The sequence below is a fragment of the Mauremys reevesii genome, linkage group 2, assembly GCF_016161935.1.
Source record: "Mauremys reevesii isolate NIE-2019 linkage group 2, ASM1616193v1, whole genome shotgun sequence".
Taxonomy (NCBI): Eukaryota; Metazoa; Chordata; order Testudines; family Geoemydidae; genus Mauremys; species Mauremys reevesii.
Window position 1 is genome coordinate 155,811,283 of NC_052624.1, and position 17,681 is coordinate 155,828,963.

The 17,681-nt window shown below is 54.9% G+C and overlaps 1 protein-coding gene across 5 annotated transcripts in view; it reads right to left on the bottom strand.

Annotated features, from left to right (window-relative positions):
* DMTN (dematin actin binding protein) overlaps nt 1-15,242 on the bottom strand; it is a 38,244-nt gene extending 23,002 nt beyond the window's left edge. For 4 of the 5 annotated variants that reach the window (XM_039525099.1, XM_039525097.1, XM_039525104.1 and 1 more), the window contains exon 1: nt 11,236-11,370. The gene's annotated coding sequence lies outside the window, so the exon portion shown is untranslated. Of the gene's footprint in view, nt 1-11,235; nt 11,371-14,803 lie in introns of those variants that run through there. The other variant, XM_039525102.1, reaches the window with a different exon arrangement.
* Nucleotides 15,243-17,681: the final 2,439 nt, after the last annotated feature.

A 17,681-nucleotide genomic window follows, 5' to 3' on the forward strand; every position in this document is an offset into this window, starting at 1 on the left:
CCCCTAGAAAGGTTTTGGAGAGGGGAAAGTGCACCAGATTCTCAGCTCCTCTAGCAGAGCAGGGGCTGGCAAGTAGGATGTCCCAGGCTCTCCCCAGCCTGTGGGACAGACACAGAAGAGGATTAGAGAACAGAGCGGCGTTGAGCACTGCCAGCACAGTAACCTTTCAGAGCACAATGTTGGCGGGGGGAGAGAGGTTGGGGACAGGAGGTTCTCAGTGCACAAAGCTGGGCTGACATGGGTGATTTAGGAGGCCGGCTCCCCCCACTCCAGGAAATCCGGGGTTTGACTTTTTACAGCAGCCAAGCATGATAGTTTGCAGCAGCCTGTGGGCAAGTGGCCAGGGCAGGAGCAGCCCCTCCTGCTCCTCCAGAGAGCTATGGCCTGAGAGAGACGGGGGAGGGGTATCACACATGGCTCATGCACTCCTCTTCCTTCCTTCTCCCACTCTCACTTTCTCGCTCGCTTCTCCTCCCTCCCAGCATTTCATCTCCCCTTTCTCCCTCGCCCTTCCTCATCACGACTCTTCCTCTATTTCTTTCTCTCCGTCTCTCATTGTTTCTCTCCCCTGGCATTTCCCCCTCCCTCGCTCCAAGGCATCATGTGAGGGTTGCTATGGAAAAGACTCACAGCCATAAATAAGCAAGGGATATGCTAGGTCACAAGTTCCTGAAACAGACGGGGAGTTGGTCCCGTGAGCCAAGAACGCACGTGGCCGCATGGGGAAGGGGGCTGGGGAAACACACCCAGCCCTGCTGGACGCCTCTTCGTGCTACCACTAGGACAGCAGAGAGAAAGATGGGCAGGGCTCCGGTGCCCCACGCAGCCATGGGGAACATCCTGGACAGTGGCTTAGGACCTGCAGTTCTGCACCCCCTGACTCCTCACTTATAGCCACCTCCTCCCACTAAAACACCAACAATCCCCCTCCCCAACAACCCTCACCCCATCCCAGTGCCCCCACCTGCTGCACAGGGATGCTGGGGGCCAGCCCTGTCGACCCCAAGGGCAATTGCTTCCTTCTCCATCCTGCTCTCTCCCTAGGACAAAGAAGAGACAGGGGCTTCCGAATAAAGATTCTGCTATCTCAGCGTCTGGGCTGACTCGCCCTCCAGTCGCCATCCTTCAACAGGAGCTCTATCCACAGCCCAGCCTCCCTGCCTCCTCCACTCTGCCCCAGGGGGATCTAAAGCCAATATCCTGGAGAGTGGGAGGGAAATCTGATAATATCCACTGTGAGCCAGTGTCTGCAAACTGGCTTCTATAGCACCTTCCACCCCAGAAGCTCAAAGCCCTGCCCATGTCAGCGAATTAAGCCTCGTGTTCCCGCAGGAGGAGGTAAAGGTGGGAAACTAAGGCACAGAGTGAGCCAGTGGCAGAACACCCAGGGGTCCAATTATCCCATCAGCCATGTGCATGCAACTCCTGAAGACAGTAGGACCAGAGCCCATACAATTTACAGCATGATCAGAACCCAGGAGTCCTGACACACATTGAAATCCAGGCCTCTCCTTTGCCCAATGGGCCACACTCCCACCCTGTCCCCATCTGCCCCGCTCTCTCAAACAAGTACCTGGCCATTCAATAAATACATGGGAGTGCTCCACACAATGTGTCATCTCCACCCCATAGGTTCATCCTAACTCAAGTATCTACCAAGGCACCTGCATGGCCCTCAAAGTACGTTCCCTCAAAGTACCTTCCCTCCCAGTACCTGGGACCCCATAAACACTGACAGGTTTATCCTCACAACCTGCCTATGAAGTAGGACAGTGCCACTATCCCCATTTAACAGATGGGAAACTGATGCACAGAGCAACTAACTGACTTGCCCCCAGATCACACAGGGAGTCTGTAACAGAACCAGGACCTGAACCCAGGTCTTCTGAACTTCAGTCTAGTGCCTTAATCACAAAGCATCCTGTTTCCTCCTGGCAAGAGAAGAACCTGGGCCGGATTTCTGAGCCCATGTGGAACTGGCTCTGGGTGTGGTCCCACAGAAGAAAAGAACAGAAAGTGGACACTAGTGGGAGCGAAGGAACTCAAGTTTTTGCCTTCTGTCTGCAGTAGCTAGTCCCCACTCTGTTCTCAGGCTAGGGGCCTCTTTCCTCTCTCCTGGTGTGTTTCTCTCCTGGAGGGAGTTTGCATGTGTGCTGTTCACATCTTCCCTGACAAAAATGGGAGCCTTAAGTCACCTGGATGGCTGCGAGTGCCACAGAGGAAGCTGTTGTAGAGACAGGGCACAGGAATTTTTCCCACTTTGTCTTCAGCTGAGACAGTCTACGCTACAGCTCCCACCGGTGCCGCTGAACTCCAGTCCCTCGGCTTCCTGCTGAAAGGCTGTTCTCTGTGCACAGACCCACCCACCCTAGCCCCCAACCAACACCAGCTGAGACCATTAGAGATGCAGCCCCAGCAATGAAATCTTAATGTTGTGAGTGAGCGGTGATAATGGCACGTCAATTACCATCCGGGAGGCAGTCGGCTCTCAATTGCAGCAGGAATGGTGGATGCACACAGGCTCTCTGCCTCAACAGCCATTTGCACAGCACCATCCATTACACCAGCCAGCCGGCTTCCTCTAGGAGAGGTCAGCCCAGCCTAATTAGGCCCATTAGAATGAAAGACCTGGCTGTCAGAACATGGCTCCCCCAGCTCCAGGCAGCATGAGCACATGTCCTCCTAGGTACCTGTGTCTTTGGTTTCTGCACCTGCCCCCCCCATACCCATGCATCCCAGGCAAGCAACTAGCCCCCAGAGGGAAAAAGCAGCTACAGGCATGGGACAGCTAAGGAAAGAGCAGCCGGAGCCCCCAGAGCAGCAAGGAACGGCGGCATAGGGCACAGCATGCTGGACCATCGCACACCTGGCTGCTGTCTGTTGGGTGAGGTTGGGCAAAGCTACATGGGAAGTCTCTGTCCAGCTGGAGGAGCAGCAGCTGCCATTCCATGCCCACAATTGGGTGCCCCATGCAGGGACTTGGCATGGGGTCACCACAGAATGGCCCAGGTGCCCAGGCAATGGTTTGGATGCCCTGTGTGATGGTTTGGGCTTGGCCTCCCTGTTCAGTGACAGCTTGAGTGGCTGGGCCACATGCATGACTTGGGTGACCTAGGGTCTGGTTTAGATGCCCACGTTCCTGACAGTGATTTGGATGCCCCGTGGGACTGTATGGACTTGGCTATCCCATTAAGCGGCTCCTGGGATCTATATGGCAGCTTGATCCTGGGTGCCTGGTGCAACTGCTTTGCTAGAAGAAGAGCAGCGAGGTGGCAGTAGCACCAGGGGAGACATGGAAATGAGATCCACAGCTCTGGCCGGGTTTATCGGCATCTATCTCCTCCTTTGTCCAGCTTCTCTTCCCTGGTCCCTCCCAAATGTGTTGGAATAACGCCTTTGGGGAGGCTGGCAATGCTAACCCGGTGCTATTGACAATCTATTCCTTCCACACTGTTTAGCATCACCCAGCAGAGGTGCCAGCTGGAAAAAGGATGACTCATTAACATTAAAATATGGGCTGCACAAGCAGAAAACTTGGCAGCTGGTGGGATATTTTTCCCCTAGCAGAGTGGGTCAGAGGGGAGGTCTCTCGCTCACTGCGGGGCGAGCAGTGGAATGGGGCAGGGGAGAGCAGAGGCAGACAGCTCCCTTCAAGCTCGCTCAGCAAAGCAGGCTGCTGCAAAGCACATGAGCAACAGGGAGTGTTTCTAGGCAAGTGCTGTGTGGGCCTCACAGGGTCCCTGCCCTCAGTCATCAAACAGGCTCTGGCCCGCAGCCTCCCAGGCAGAGGGAGTGGCTCCAGTCAACATGCCCACACCCCACGGGCTTCTTGATACTAAATGAAGTTTGTGTCAATTACTGCTCCCAGGTCAGGCTCTGCAGGATAAGAGCCTGTGTTTATTGCTCACTCTGGCTGCCTCCTTGTCTCTTCCCCAATTTGCTAAAGCAGCAGAGAGGAGGAGAAGAGAGAGCCGGGCTGGGAGAGGGTGAAGGCTAGGGTGCATTGTGCTTTCTCAGCAGGTGACACTTGCATAACTGAGATCATGGGTGGCACTGTCCTGTGATCAGCCACCAGGCTAGAAGGGTGAGACCTGGGCTCTCTTCCCAGCTCTCCCACTCACCTGGGGCAAATCAGTTCCCCCTTCTCTGTGCCTCAGTTTCTCCAGCTGCAAAATGGGGAACGTGATATTGCCCTTTCTTTGCACTGCACTATGTTATCTGACCTCCATTGGCAATGCACTTTGAGATCTACAGGTGAGCAGGGGGATGGGAGGGGCCATTTTCACCAGTGTTCAGTGTTCAGGAGACCTGAGACTCAGGTGGATATCTGTGACACTGCTATAATCCCCTGGTTTCTGAGCTCTAGCAGGAACTAGCAGTCATTGTTCCTCAAGCCAAGGAAGTGCTGTGCTAGTTTGCAGCGGCTCTGGGTGGCTCTTGGTCAGAAGAACCAGGGCCAGGTTTCTTAGGCAGCGCAGGAGGGGGATCTTTGCATTTAAACAGTGCCTTTCACCCCAGGATCTCGAAGTGCTATGGCATGCACTGAGCATCGCTGTTGCATCTGAGGCTCCCTGCCTGGGGAGGTTAGCTCCCACGGATCCGGTGCTGTCATTCTCACCAGGGATGGGAAACAGAGCATGTCAGCTGGATGCAGTGGGCCAAGTTCTGCTCCACTCTGCTGTGACCCTGCTGACTCCAACGCCACCGCTCTGCTGTGCCTGAGTGCGCAGCTTGCCAATGGCCACCCAGCCTTGCAAAAGGAGATGATGCCCTTTTAGCAGCCCCTGGGCGCTGGAGAGGCTGCGGCTGTGATGCAGCGGGGCGAGGAAAAGGCTCCTGTGACGTGTAATCTGGGATTAGAATGGGATTAGCCAGCTCATCCTGTATGTGAGGGGGGTGGGAGACCTCCCAGACAGCATCTCTTAGGGGCAGCAGGAAACAGACTAAGGGATAATGTAAAGGGGATGAGAGGGGACTTGGTCAAGGCTGCACCCAGAGAGGCATAGACACGGGTGTGGGGGTGAATGCACCAGCGTGCATGTGTCCAGAATGGCCGTGACGTCAGCCTGGCAGGGAGCAGCCAAACCCCAGCAGACTCAGACTCCAGGACACCCTTCACTTCCTGACAGCCTGTTCCCTGTGTCATCGCCCTCCCTGCGGGCAACTCCCTCCCTGGGCAATCTTGCAGGGAGCCCTCGTACCCTATGGGGACCCTGACAGCCCATAAGGATGGTACACCTGCTGCGCATGTCCTCACTGAGGCCCTGCCCCATTCCCAGCTACACTCAGGGGACATGTCCAATCCAATTCCCAGCTCAGGAAAAGTGATCTCAAGCCCCCTACACCTCCTGCCCTGCTTTCTGCCAGCGTCCCAGAGACTGCAGGGCAGGGCCGGCTCCAGGCACCAGCATTCCAAGCTGGTGCTTGGGGCGGCAATCTGCAAGGGGCGGCAGTCCCTGTTGTTTTGCCCCCAAGCAGCGCGCCGAATTGCCGCCGTGGACAGCGGGAGCAGTCCGTGTGCCCTTAGGGCAGCGGGCGCGTTTCCGCAGTGGCGGCAATTCGGCAGTAGCTTCTATGTTTAGCTGTCCACGGTGGTTTCAGCTAAACATAGACGCTGCCGCCGAATTGCCGCTGCTGCAGAAACGTGCCTGCCGCCCTAAGGGCACACGGACTGCCCCCGCCGTCCGCAGTGGCAATTCAGTGCGCTGCTTGGGGCGGTGAAAACTGTAGAGCTGGCCCTGCCTGAGGGCACTGCAGGCATCCTCGTCCCCAGCTCAGCCAGGGATAACTGGGCCGTGACTCCCTGGCCACCTGCCTGCACACACCTCCTGGAGAGGCAGCCCCTTTGCAGGCCACAGACTCAAAGAAGCTTAGAACTCTCTCCACATCCCCAGCCATAGCAACAGCTCTGCCTGCTGCTGTGGAGACGCAAAGCCGAGGCTGGAAACAGGCAGCCGCGCTAAAGGCACTCGACAAGCTGGGCACACTGTGGCAGTGGATGGGGTGGAAGGAGACAGGCCAGCTGTTCTTTGAGGGGGTTCAAAGCAAACCTGGCTCCCTCCTCTGCCCCTAGCTTCACAACCTATTGGCAAAGCTGCCCTATCAGCTGACCGCAACCTGCCTTGGATTCAGGCAGTGCTTGGCTCCTTACCACACGGCACCCTCAGGAGTCACCCTGGGGCTGTGGAAAACGGGGTGGGGAATCATTCTTCGGGAGGGCGAGTTTCCTTGGCAGGCCCCTTCCTGCTCCAAGCAAAGAAGCAAGCTACAAAGGGGAGCTCTGTCCCCTTGCTCCTGTGTTATCCTTACAAAGCATTCATACAGAGCTGGAAACACACATGGGTAGCCAAGATCAGGTCTATGTCATCCTGGCTGGGCACTCTCAGCACAGCACTAAGCCAGAGGATCTCTCTGGGATATCATGGTGAACACTAAATAGAATGATAGAATCATAGAACTGAAAGGGACCTCGACAGGTCGTCTAGTCCAGGCCCCTGCACTCACGGCAGGATTAAGTATTATCTAGACCAGTCCTGACAGGTGTTTGTCTAACCTGCTCTTAAAAATCTCCAATGATGGAGATTCCACAACCTCCCTAGGCATTTTATTCCAGTGCTTAACCCTCCTGACAGGAAGTTTTTCCTAATGTCCAACCTAAACCTCCCTTGCTGCAATTTAAGCCCATTGCTTCTTGTCCTGCCCTCAGAGGTTAAAAAAAACAATTTTTGTCCCTCCTTCTTGTAACAACCTTTTAGATACTTGAAAATTGCTCTCATGTCCCCCTTCAGTTTTCTCTTCTCCAGACTAAACAAATCCAATTTTTAAAATCTTCCCTCAAAGGTCATGTTATCTAGACCTTTAAGAATTTTTGTTGCTCTTCTCTGGACTTTCTCCAATTTGTCCACATCTTTCCTGCAGTGTGGTGCCCAGAACGGGACACACTACTTTTTGAAACAGCATTACGCTGTTGACTCATATTTAGCTTATGATGCACTATGACCCACAGCTCCCTTTCTGCAGTACTCCTTCCTAGGCAGTCATAGATAGATAGATGTACACACACACACATGTCCACGAGGCCCTGCCTTCCCTGCATATGATGGCAGGATAAAAAACTGCTCCCCTCTCCCTTCAGCTGGGGTTGAATACAGCTACCCCCACCCTCCCCGGCCCAGAAAGGGTTAGCGGAGTTCAACACCCACCGCAGCAAAGCACAGTTGAGCCTTGGCTCTCTCCTAGGCCAGTGGCTGTTTCTGAGCGCAGCTGATCCTGCCCACAGCCACCGGGATGGTTTGATTTCTGCCCTGGCTGAGTGGGGCGGGAGGGTGTGGTGTTTGACACCCACCAACGGCCAAACAAGGCAGGCGTTCCTCTTAGAGACAAGTCAGAGCAAACCATGTGCAAGTTCCTTCGCCAGGAGGGAGTCATGGAGTCCCCTGCATTTCCCCAGGCCTCTCTCACTCTGTGGCAGCTTGGCAGCCATAGCCAGTTCCACCTTCTCAGCTGCTATTGCTCTGGGAACAAATGGCTTCTCAAGCCAGCTCTGTACATTAGCAGCATGTGCTTCACCGAGAGGCCAGAGCCGGTCTCAGTAGCTGAGGATGTAGAAAGGGCATAGGGAGGCCAGGGGGCAAAAGAACTGAGCCTTCCTACCAGCTGATAATGTCCAGCTCAACACACCCAGCTTGCGAGGAGCAACAGAAACAAACCCTCATTAAAGCCCCTAATAACAAAGATACTGGTGATTCCTAACTGCACCATTGTGGGATGGTTCCATTGACCTCTCTCTGCACTGTATTGTCTGATGTAGGGTCGGTCCTGCTCATACAGCACATCTGTTGGCTTTGATGGCAGCCCCCACATGCTTTGGCCCCCAGACTCTGAGCTCCATGGTGCAGAGTCTCAGGTTGTGCACAGAGAGGGCCGAGCACACCGGTGGCACACAAAATAACAGCTGGAATTGCGATACAAGGGTGGGCGCTGGTGAATAAGCAGCTATGGAGCCTGGGGAGCTTGGATCCCCAGGAGAGAAATGGGGCTGTGGTTGCTGTGGGCCAAGAGTCAGCAGCACCAGGCTTTACACACGACAGCAGCGAAAGGAGGAGAGACATAGACTGAGCAAGAGGCCAAGCTCCTTGCAGACTTGAGTCCTGTCCACTCCAGCCTGATGAGCCCCTACATTCTCCTCCCTGGACATCAAGCGCCTCTGGAAACCTGCGCTACATATTGACACACCCTGGGGGAATCACGGAGGGAAGGGTTCTTTCCTTTCTGTCCCAGCAACCCAGCTGGGCGGCAGTGCCCAGGTCCTGGGGGTGGCCAGACACAACACTTCCAACATTCCCTCTCCGTTTCCTGTCAATGGGACTGTACCAAACCCCTGGATCGGAGAGTCCCCAGCAGGAACGTGGAGGACTCTGAAATCCCAGCCCAGACCTGAGTCAGAAGTTTGCTAAAGGCCTTGATCATGAGTCAAAACAAAGCTCTGGAGCCAAGAGACTTTGGAGTGTGCAGATGAGGTTGTGGCTGGAGCTCAGATCTCTCAACCGGGGGACGTGCATTTCTCTCTGGTGTCCCTAACGTGCCCATCATGGCATGGGAGAATCTAAGAGCCATTCCGACAATGCTAGAAACCCTAAGGCAGGCGTATGAGCGGGCTGGCCCCATGGCTGCTCTATACTCTGTCTTTCGAACCTGACGACAATCACCCCATCTAGGCAGCGATCCCAGTACCCCTTTTCCCACTGTGCAAACGGGTAGTTTTCTCACTCTTCTAGCATAGGAGGTGCTGGCATCTGCCTGTGTGTCCCCTCAGCTGCCATAGGATGGATGATGGGAGGGGCAGATGGGCCTATGGGACCTTGATGCCATCCCCTCCAAAATCTGCAATACCCACAATGTCCTCGTGTCCCCAGTATATGGGCTGCAACCTCCCATGCCTCTCACCCCCGCCCTGGAGGGATCCCTCTCTAGTATGAGAGTGGCCCGTTAAGCTGTGGCTGTTTGCTCCCTCTGACTGCCCATAAGGGTGGAGGCAAATTAAGGCCAACTGCAGTGGGGATTTGGGGGATATAGATGCTTGTCCTGCTAGAAACTAAACTAAGACCCTGTAAACTCACTGCCCATGGGGGCTATCAGACGGGAATGGCTTCTGGTCACCGCTGATCTGGGCTGCTTTAAAACCAGTGCCCTTGGGAGCAAATGTCTACTTTTCTTCAGAGATGTTTCCCTCTTGACCCCATACTATAGATCCTAGATCTGCCCATTGCCTAGGTCCACCTCCACAGCCATTCCCTGCTTTCCACCTAGCACGGCCTTGGCTCTTCCACCTCTACCTCGGTCACTTTCTGCACAGAGAAGTTCTCCCTGAGTTGCAAACAGTGCAAACCCTTGTCTCATTCCTGTTTTGGCCTGGGAATCAGCTGGTCCCAGGTGAGGCTTCTGAACTCCCTTATGATACAAGGGCCTCTGGAAGCATCCCCAGAACCCCAAAACTGCATGGAATTTGAAACTGTAGGGAGCCGGTTGCTAAGAGGGAGTCTACGGTTGTGCAGCTGTGGAGGCAGCCTGCCCGCCTGCCTCGTCACTTTCCTGTTAGTCACAAAAATGTTTCTCTGTAGGAAATGGACATTAAAGGCCTGGACCTGCTGCATTTCTGCACCCACCTGGAATGGGCTCTGGATGCAGCTCTGAGAGGAGGAGAAGAACTGGACTGGATTTCTGAGCCCATGGGGAATGGGCTCATGAGAGCTGAGGAACTCATTTGTCAAGCACAGGCCCCAAGAACATCCAAATTCCTCAGGGTGGCAAGTTATATGGGCCCATGGTGCCCATGCTACAGGAATATTCAGGACCCGGGGGCCCAGCTCCACCAATGTTCGGGGACGGGTCTCTCCCCTGGCTCCACCTGCTGCCCCCACGTGCCTCCCCCAGAGCATCTCCCGACCCTGCCTGCTGCCCCAGGCATTTAAAAGGGCCCGGGTGACCCCGGCTGCCACTGCCACCACCAGCAGCGTAGTGGGGCTAAGGCGGCTTCCTGCCCGCCCTCACTCCACACCGCTCCCGGAAGCAGCCGACACATCCCTGTGGCCCTGGGGGGATGTGTATATCCGCGCACTGCCCCCGCCCTGAGCGCCAACTCCGCAGCTCCCATTGGCTGAGAACCGTGGCCAATGGGAGCTACGGGGGCGGTGCCTGTGGGCAGTGGTGCACGGAGACCCCCTGACCTCCCCCACCTAGGAGCCGCTGCAAGAGGGGTGTGCAGGTTGCTTTTGGGGAGCCACCTGAGGTAAGCGCTGCACCCCTGGCCCTCTCCCGCACCCCAACCCTAGCCCAGAGCCCGCACCCCAACTCCCTCACAGAGCCGCACCCCTGCACACCCTCCTGCACCCCAATCCACTGTCCCAGCTCAGAGACCACACCCCCTCCTGCACCCAAATTCCCTCCCAGAGCCCACACCCCCTCCTGCACACAAAATCCCTCCCAGAACCTTAGGCAGGTGTGGGCGGGGCAGGACTTGGACCCATTCTGGGCACCACCAAAAATTAAACAAACCTGCCACCCCTGTCACCTGCATGATTGGTCCAGAACCTCAAAGGACAAATGCTCATTATATGTCCTAAGGTCCAATCACAGGGCCAAAGCTGGGGTGCTAATGCCTTGTTTAGTTGCCTATGCATGAAAATTTGGCCCTGAGCATTAAAACGCTAAAACCAAAACATTTTAAGCAGCCTCTCAAACCAGTAATAGGCCAACGCAGCCCAGCAAAACCCCCTTAGCTGAGCCCAGCCAGACAGCTCTTATTAACCAGTGTCCGGCTGGCACCAGAATCCTGGTTCCTACTACCAGCACCAGCTCCTGCCAACCAAGTGCCAGCTTAGAATGCCTTAACTCCACCCTAGCAGCACAATACCCCTGCTGCCCCACATCACCAGCAGCACCCCAGGGACGGCATGTGCCAAGGCTGTCTGTGGGGCCTGCCTTTTGGAAGCCACTTATGAAAAATACACATTTTGTCATAGCCGGCGGTGATGCTTCTGGCAGTGGAGGGTGAGCATCCTCACTTAGCAAGCCGGTCCCCTTTCCAGGTGCCTGGGAGGAGGAAGAGGCTGGACAGAAGGAAAGAAAGAGCAAAGAACAAACAGCCAGGGAGGGAAGGGAGGGAGAAAGCAAAGCAAGAAGAGGATGAGGAAGGGAAGGCAGGAGGAAGTAGAATTGATGCGATTAACAACATACCAGCTGAACTCCAGTCCCTGCCGGTTCTGCACACTCGCTTGCTGCAGGTTGGGTTAGTCCTGGGCACAGGCACCAGAGTGGAACAGCATCTGCCTGGAATGTGCCCTCCCGCCTCTCACGCCTGCCGAGCCATGGCAGGGTCAAGTACGAGCTCAATGAGATTGTACGGCAGCCTATGGAAGCCTCTTCCAGGAATCCCGCATGGTTTCCCAGCCCGAAAAACAAGCCGAGAACGATAACAACAACAAGCCCCAGGAGCCCAGAGAACTGCTCCCCTGCCCTCTCTCGCAGCAAAACGCCTCTCCTTCCCCTCCTTCTGCCTCTTGCTTGGAAGTAGCACAGCGAATCCTCAGCCGGCTGCCCTTGCTGGGTTCAGCTGCTGTGCTGTTGGTGTGTATCTGACAGCATGACAGTCCTCTGTGTGTGTGTGTGTGTGTGTGTGTGTGTGTGTGTGTGTGTGTATATCTCCCAGCCCCAGAGGCAGTGCCTGCAAAGGATCCAGTGGTGATAGCAATGTGGATTTAGAGAGCCAGTCAGAGTGTGTGTGTGTGTGTGTGTGTGTGTGTGTGTGCAGCTCCCCACCTCTGCTGCTGGCTCAGTCCATTTCTGAACAAGAGGAGAATTAACCAGCATCATGACGAAGCAGTATTTGTGAGAGGTGGCGGCTCTCCATCTTGCTCTCTCTCCCTCCCTCTGTTAATTTTTGTTGTTGCAAAATAAAATGAAATAAATCAATATGTCACCACGCTCTGTGCCGGTGCCAAAAATAACATGGCAGAATGGAAGGGAGAGGAGTGGGTGGGGGAGAAATGGGTAGAATTTCCCCCCAGAAAATCCAGGCGATGCAATGTAAAGGAACCAGGCTGACAAACAGGATATCATCCTGCAGAAATGGCTTTGCTCCAGCTGGCTATAGCTCATGGATAGTATACGTCTAGACCCACCTTTCCTCCCACATCACCCCGCCTTGCCAAGTGTTGGAGTGCAGCTGCCTCTGGGGTGGAACGTGGCAGCTGTCTGAGACGCAGCACTATAACACTCTAGGATGATAATTGTATCTGTATGGACATTTGAGACCAAGTTTCCGGCTTCAGAATTGGATCAGAACTCCCGCAAAGTTCCAGGGGGGTTGGAGCGGGGAGAGTGAGTCACAGCCCTCTCTAAGGAAGCAGAGTGCAGAGCCCATGGTGGAATTTGGCATGGACACTGTGGCTGACACCCCATCTCATGGAAAAGATGCTGCAGAATCTGTAATAGCCATAAACGAGCTGGGCTTTGGTGTCACAGCTGATCCAAGAGGGAGCACCTCCAGCATCCCTTTGCACAAGGCTGGGAAAGCCATTCACTGATGACCCTGAAGGAAGAGCATCCTCTACTGAATCATCAGCACCAACTTTGGCAGCAGCTTAGGTTTTCCTGGGAGGTCTCCCATCCATGTTCCATCCACATCCACTGTGCTTAGCACAGTGATCTGGGTTCATCTCTGGCTTGAGATGCCAGAATGCAGGTTTCCTATGGATGCAGGACAGGGGCCTGCTATTTCAGATCACATGAAAAGGGGCGGGGATCCTGCAGGTAGGCCCTGATGGGGTGAAAACATGAATGGCCTCATTTTCAGAGGTGCTCATAGCTCCCATCCATTGCAGGTGCCGTTTATGGGTGCTCGTCGACTAAGAAAACCAGGCCCTAAGCTCTCCAGAATACCCCTTGTAGCTTCACCGAGCCAGGAAACAGGGGCTGCTATGCCCGGCAAGGGAACCTGTCCTCTGACCTTCCTGAGTCTGTGACTTCCCAACCTGGGCATTCTTGGCAGTGCCATGTTCCCTAGTAAATCCAAGGGCTCCCCCTTCAGGAGTTCCTTTGCAACAACTGCTTAATCACCATCTGTTGCAAGTGCACTAGAGAAACATAGCTGGGGAGAGCACAGAGCAGTATCCTCTCTCCCCACACAGCTAGAACAGAACAGCACAGAACTGGTGGGGGCAGGGAGGAAGTGGCTCAGAGACTAAATAGCGACTGACAATTCTGCTGCTGGGCGCGGTCCCAGGCGTTCCTGATCTGACTCTAAGAGAACCAGCTGTCAGGGAGCAGGCCACCTCCAGAGACCTCCATGTGAAATGGAGAGTATGGGAGAAGGATCGGGCCTCTCTCTGTCTCCAGCAGTATCCCAGCCCTCCACAGACACTCGGGATGTGCAGGGAAGCAGGTATAGCAAGAGGGGGCCAATTATGACGATAGCACCACTCGGCATTTCTCTGGCACCTTTTATCCAGAGCCCCCTGCAAAGGGGAGAAATTATCATCAGCCCTGTTGAGGTACAGTTTTTCCCAGCTCTACTGTATGGGCGTAGAACTGGACCCCACACCCTCCCAGAGACAGGGATAACACTGCTGTCCTGGCTCACACGCTGCTGCTCTAACCACAGACCCTATCCCCAGCCACAGCCAGGAGTAGAAGCCAGGCGCCCCATACAGGATCAATAGTCGTCCATCGCGTGGCCAATGTACTTATGCGAACCCTGTTTCCCATGCACTAAGAATGCTGCAAAGTCCACTAATGTCTAACGCCTCAGAATATGATAGTCAATAAGAGGAGCTAATGAAATCAGCACAGAAATCAGAGGTGGGAAACTTCAACCTGTTCCATCGATTATCAAACCAGATTCCCTGCAGGGGCTCTTAATCCATCGGGTCAGGATCGAGGCCAGGAAAGGCCCTGTTTCGGAACTGCCCTCTCCAGGGGTGTAGTTCTAAGTTTCCTTACCATTCCTGGTGATGGGCAGTGCGACCTCACACGCAGTCCCCTCTGTGGGTGCAGGGTGCTGAATGCTCAGACTCTCCTTCTCTCAGAGAGCCCTGGGGGTTGCCAACGAGGAGCCACAGGGCCTCAGAGGACTAAGCAACGAAACCAATGCAGTTTCGTCTATCAGCAGAAATTTTCCAGGTGATGTATCTGTTCAGACAGCCTCATCTCCACACCCGTCACCTGGGCTGGGCTGTCAGAGCTTCGTGGGGCCCCTGGGGAATGGGTGTGGGTGCTGTGCAGTTGCCGAAACAGGGATGGAAGTCACCCAAGCCCTTCTGGGGAGAGATGGATTCTTAGCAGTGGATTCGCAGCCGAGGTCTGGGGCTGGGAGGCATTATTAAATAGATATGTACAGTAGAGGAACAGGCAGACACACTGTCACCTGCCCTGACATACAATGTCACTCAGACTCACGCACACAGTCCCAGCACCACACTTAGACCATCAGTGACACACCGTCAGTCTCACCTTCCCCTGTGACTGTGCCACCCTTGTAACTGGATTAGCCGACATTGCATGTGTTCCCTACCGCCCCCGGCGTTGGGGGCCCCCCCAGCTCAGCACGACGGGGCTCTCTGTAACCCTATGCTTGGGACCTCTGCCACCCATACCCAACTCTGGCCTCCCCTGTGCAAGCAGGAGCAGCCAGCCGGAAATGCAGCCTTCTTCACTTGACCACCGCAGTGGCCGTGGGTGTTGGGTGGAGAGCGGGGGATGGCAACGAGAGAGGCAGAGGAGAGGGACAGCAGCAAATTGGACCTACCTTCAAGGGAGCCTGTCCCTAGCTGCAGGCAGGTTCGCTCTTCCATGGGGAGCCATCCCTGCTCTGAGCATCTCCTCCCCTCCACTGCACGTTGCTACGGCGACCGCCTCTCTCAGCAACCCAGGGCTTGAGTGAGCAGCAGCAGCAGTGCTGGAGACGAGGGATAATTTGCAGCAGCAGCTCCTTATTCCTCCCTCAGACTCCCCGGTTGCTTGGCATGTGAGTGGCCGTGGAAGAGCCAGGGAGAGAATTCAGTGAGGGCCCCTGGGCTCTTTGGAAGGGGGCAAGTTATTCCCTGTCCCTAGGAGTGGCTGGGAAATGAGACCTTTCCCCCTCCACGCTCCCTGCCCCACAGCCCCTTGCACCTGTCAGAGCTGCAAATCTAGGCTAGGGGCTCCCTGGAGTGGCCTAAAAGGAGCCTCCCCAGCAGCACCTTCCCCACCACGCCCTGTAATCAGGATGAGCCCAACTCGGCACCAGGCCACCTGGTGTTGCCATGGGGAGGATTGTGATAGTATGCGCTTCAGGGCCTAATTTATACAGAAGTGTCCTATGTACACCCAGAGACAGGAAGACACAGGGAGGCCCAGGTACACCCATTCTCTCTCTCTCACCCATCCACTCACACAATTTCTCCATTGTGGGTGTCTGTCTATCCGTCATACTGCCGACACCCACACTGCCATGCAGATATGACACACACAGAGGATGATTTGTGGGGGTTTTCCTCCCTGCCCCACCCCCAATTATTCACTGTGGCACAGGCCTTGGGTGTGTCTCTCTCACACCATCTACACAGGAGTGACCCCTAGGCACACACACATGCGTACACACCGTGGCGTCGGTAGCAGTGGTGCTGCCTGGTCAGTATTTCATCTCCCTCTCTTTTCCCCTTCCCCCAGTCGCGGCAAGAGCCCATGTGAGGGGCCAGAGGGGACACTGCAGAACGAATGCTGGGTAAGTGTGCAACAAGCTTTCGAGACTGTTCCTGGCAAACTCAGCATGCCTTGCCAGCCCCACGCTACCTTCAGTAATCGCTCAGGGCTTAAGGTGCTTGCTGGAGCTTTGCTATCATCGGTGTCCAGGGTTCCCAGTGCCCCCACCCAGACTCTCTGCATGGGACACTCAGCCCTTAATGGCACAGTCCCCAATACCACAAGCGCATGGCCTGTGCTGGTTTCATTCCCGAGTCCCCACTGGACCCTCGATGCCTAGCCCCTGTGCTGGTCTCACTCCCTGTGCCCACCACCAGCTCCCTCTCCCTATGCTGGTTGCACTGCCCCCTGCCCTGAATATTGTTTTAATTGTCAATGCAAACATCTCTTTGGGTTCCCTGCAGTGTGTTTGCCACCTTGTCATTGTACCATTAGGTTAGTGCATGGGAAACAAAAAGCAACAGTGACTGGAAACCCTAGGACCCCTCTGTGTGCATTGTCCAAACACCATGCCTGGAATTCCCTGTCCCTGCCAAGGGCCCTGAGCTAGACAGACCGACACAGATGCTCTGGGAAGTTCCTGATCTGAGCACGAAGGGAAAAATCCCAGACACCTTCCCCTGACAACCAGCCAAACACATGATGGAATTAATCGCCTTTTCCACTCCAACCCAGGAAGACTGCAAAATGCTGGTGCCCCCTGTTGCCTGAGATGGGTGGGCCATGCAGTCCATCCTGGTGGTTGCTGCTGTAGTGGCCTGATGTAGAGGTGAGGTACTCCAGGTGCCTACAGGGGTGCAAACATGCGGCAGACAATTGCCATGCAGTGTACAGGGGCAATTCACAGGAATGAATGGAACCATCAGAACCCCACAGAGGCCTCCAGGGAAGCCTGGGGTTTCTTGTCTGTATAAAAATTTCTGTCCAGTTCCCAGAACACATCTGATCTGTGGTTCTTTGCATTCATCTTTGATCATTTTAAAGGTCTCTCCAAATCGGGTGTAGTCCTAGGGCTCGCAGTGAGTGGGGGAGCCAGAGGCAGAGTCAGGAATGGAACCCAGGAGTCCTGCCAGCATCACTGGACTCTCAGGCCTGATTCCCCATTGTCCTGCATGTTGTGCAGTTGTTTACACCTGTGCAAAGCGAGCATGAAACGCCACCATTCGGATTTAGTAACGTGTCACACTCACAGGGTGCTCGTTCTGCATAGGAGTAAGGTGCTTTTCAGCTCCCGGCATCAGGTTACCAATATGCATTAAAGAGCATTACAGCAGCACTTACGTCCTCCACCAGATCTCCTGGGTCTGTGGGGCCTCGGTTAGGCAGTGCCCCTGGGACTCCGTCATGGACGAGCACCCACCTTCTTTGCTTTAGGATCTTCTCCCTGCCCAGGGAACCCTGGCAAATGGCTCGGCTTACCCTGGCTGCCCTGCCCACTGGGATCTGCCAGCAAACTCAGGCAGTGGGAATCTTTCCTGGGCCAGGGCGGAAGCAAGTTCCTACTTCCCTCTTCTCAATCACAAACCTGTTTGGTTTGGATAGAGCCGGGCACTGCCGAGCCAGCCTAAACATTAACGTAGTTATTAATGTGCAGGGAAGGCACTGAGAGAGGGCAAAGATGGGAGAAAGCAGCTGAGGCACAGAGCGCTGGTATAGTTACCCCAATGCAAATGTCTCTAGTGCAGACTGTTATATCCTTGGGGCAGCCGGTTTAGGAAGAAATCACTTGAGGCCAGAGAGCAGACAGCTAACCAAAACCTCCATTTTATTTACAGAGACAGAGAGCTCACTCAGCCGGTTGAAACCGGCTGAGCTATCCCTTAATAGTCTAACTCAGTTGCCATAGTAACAAAACCCATGACAACCAAATACACAACATATTCCTCCCCCCCCAATAAGAACATCCCCTAAATAAAACACACACTAAACTAGAGAAGGAGGGT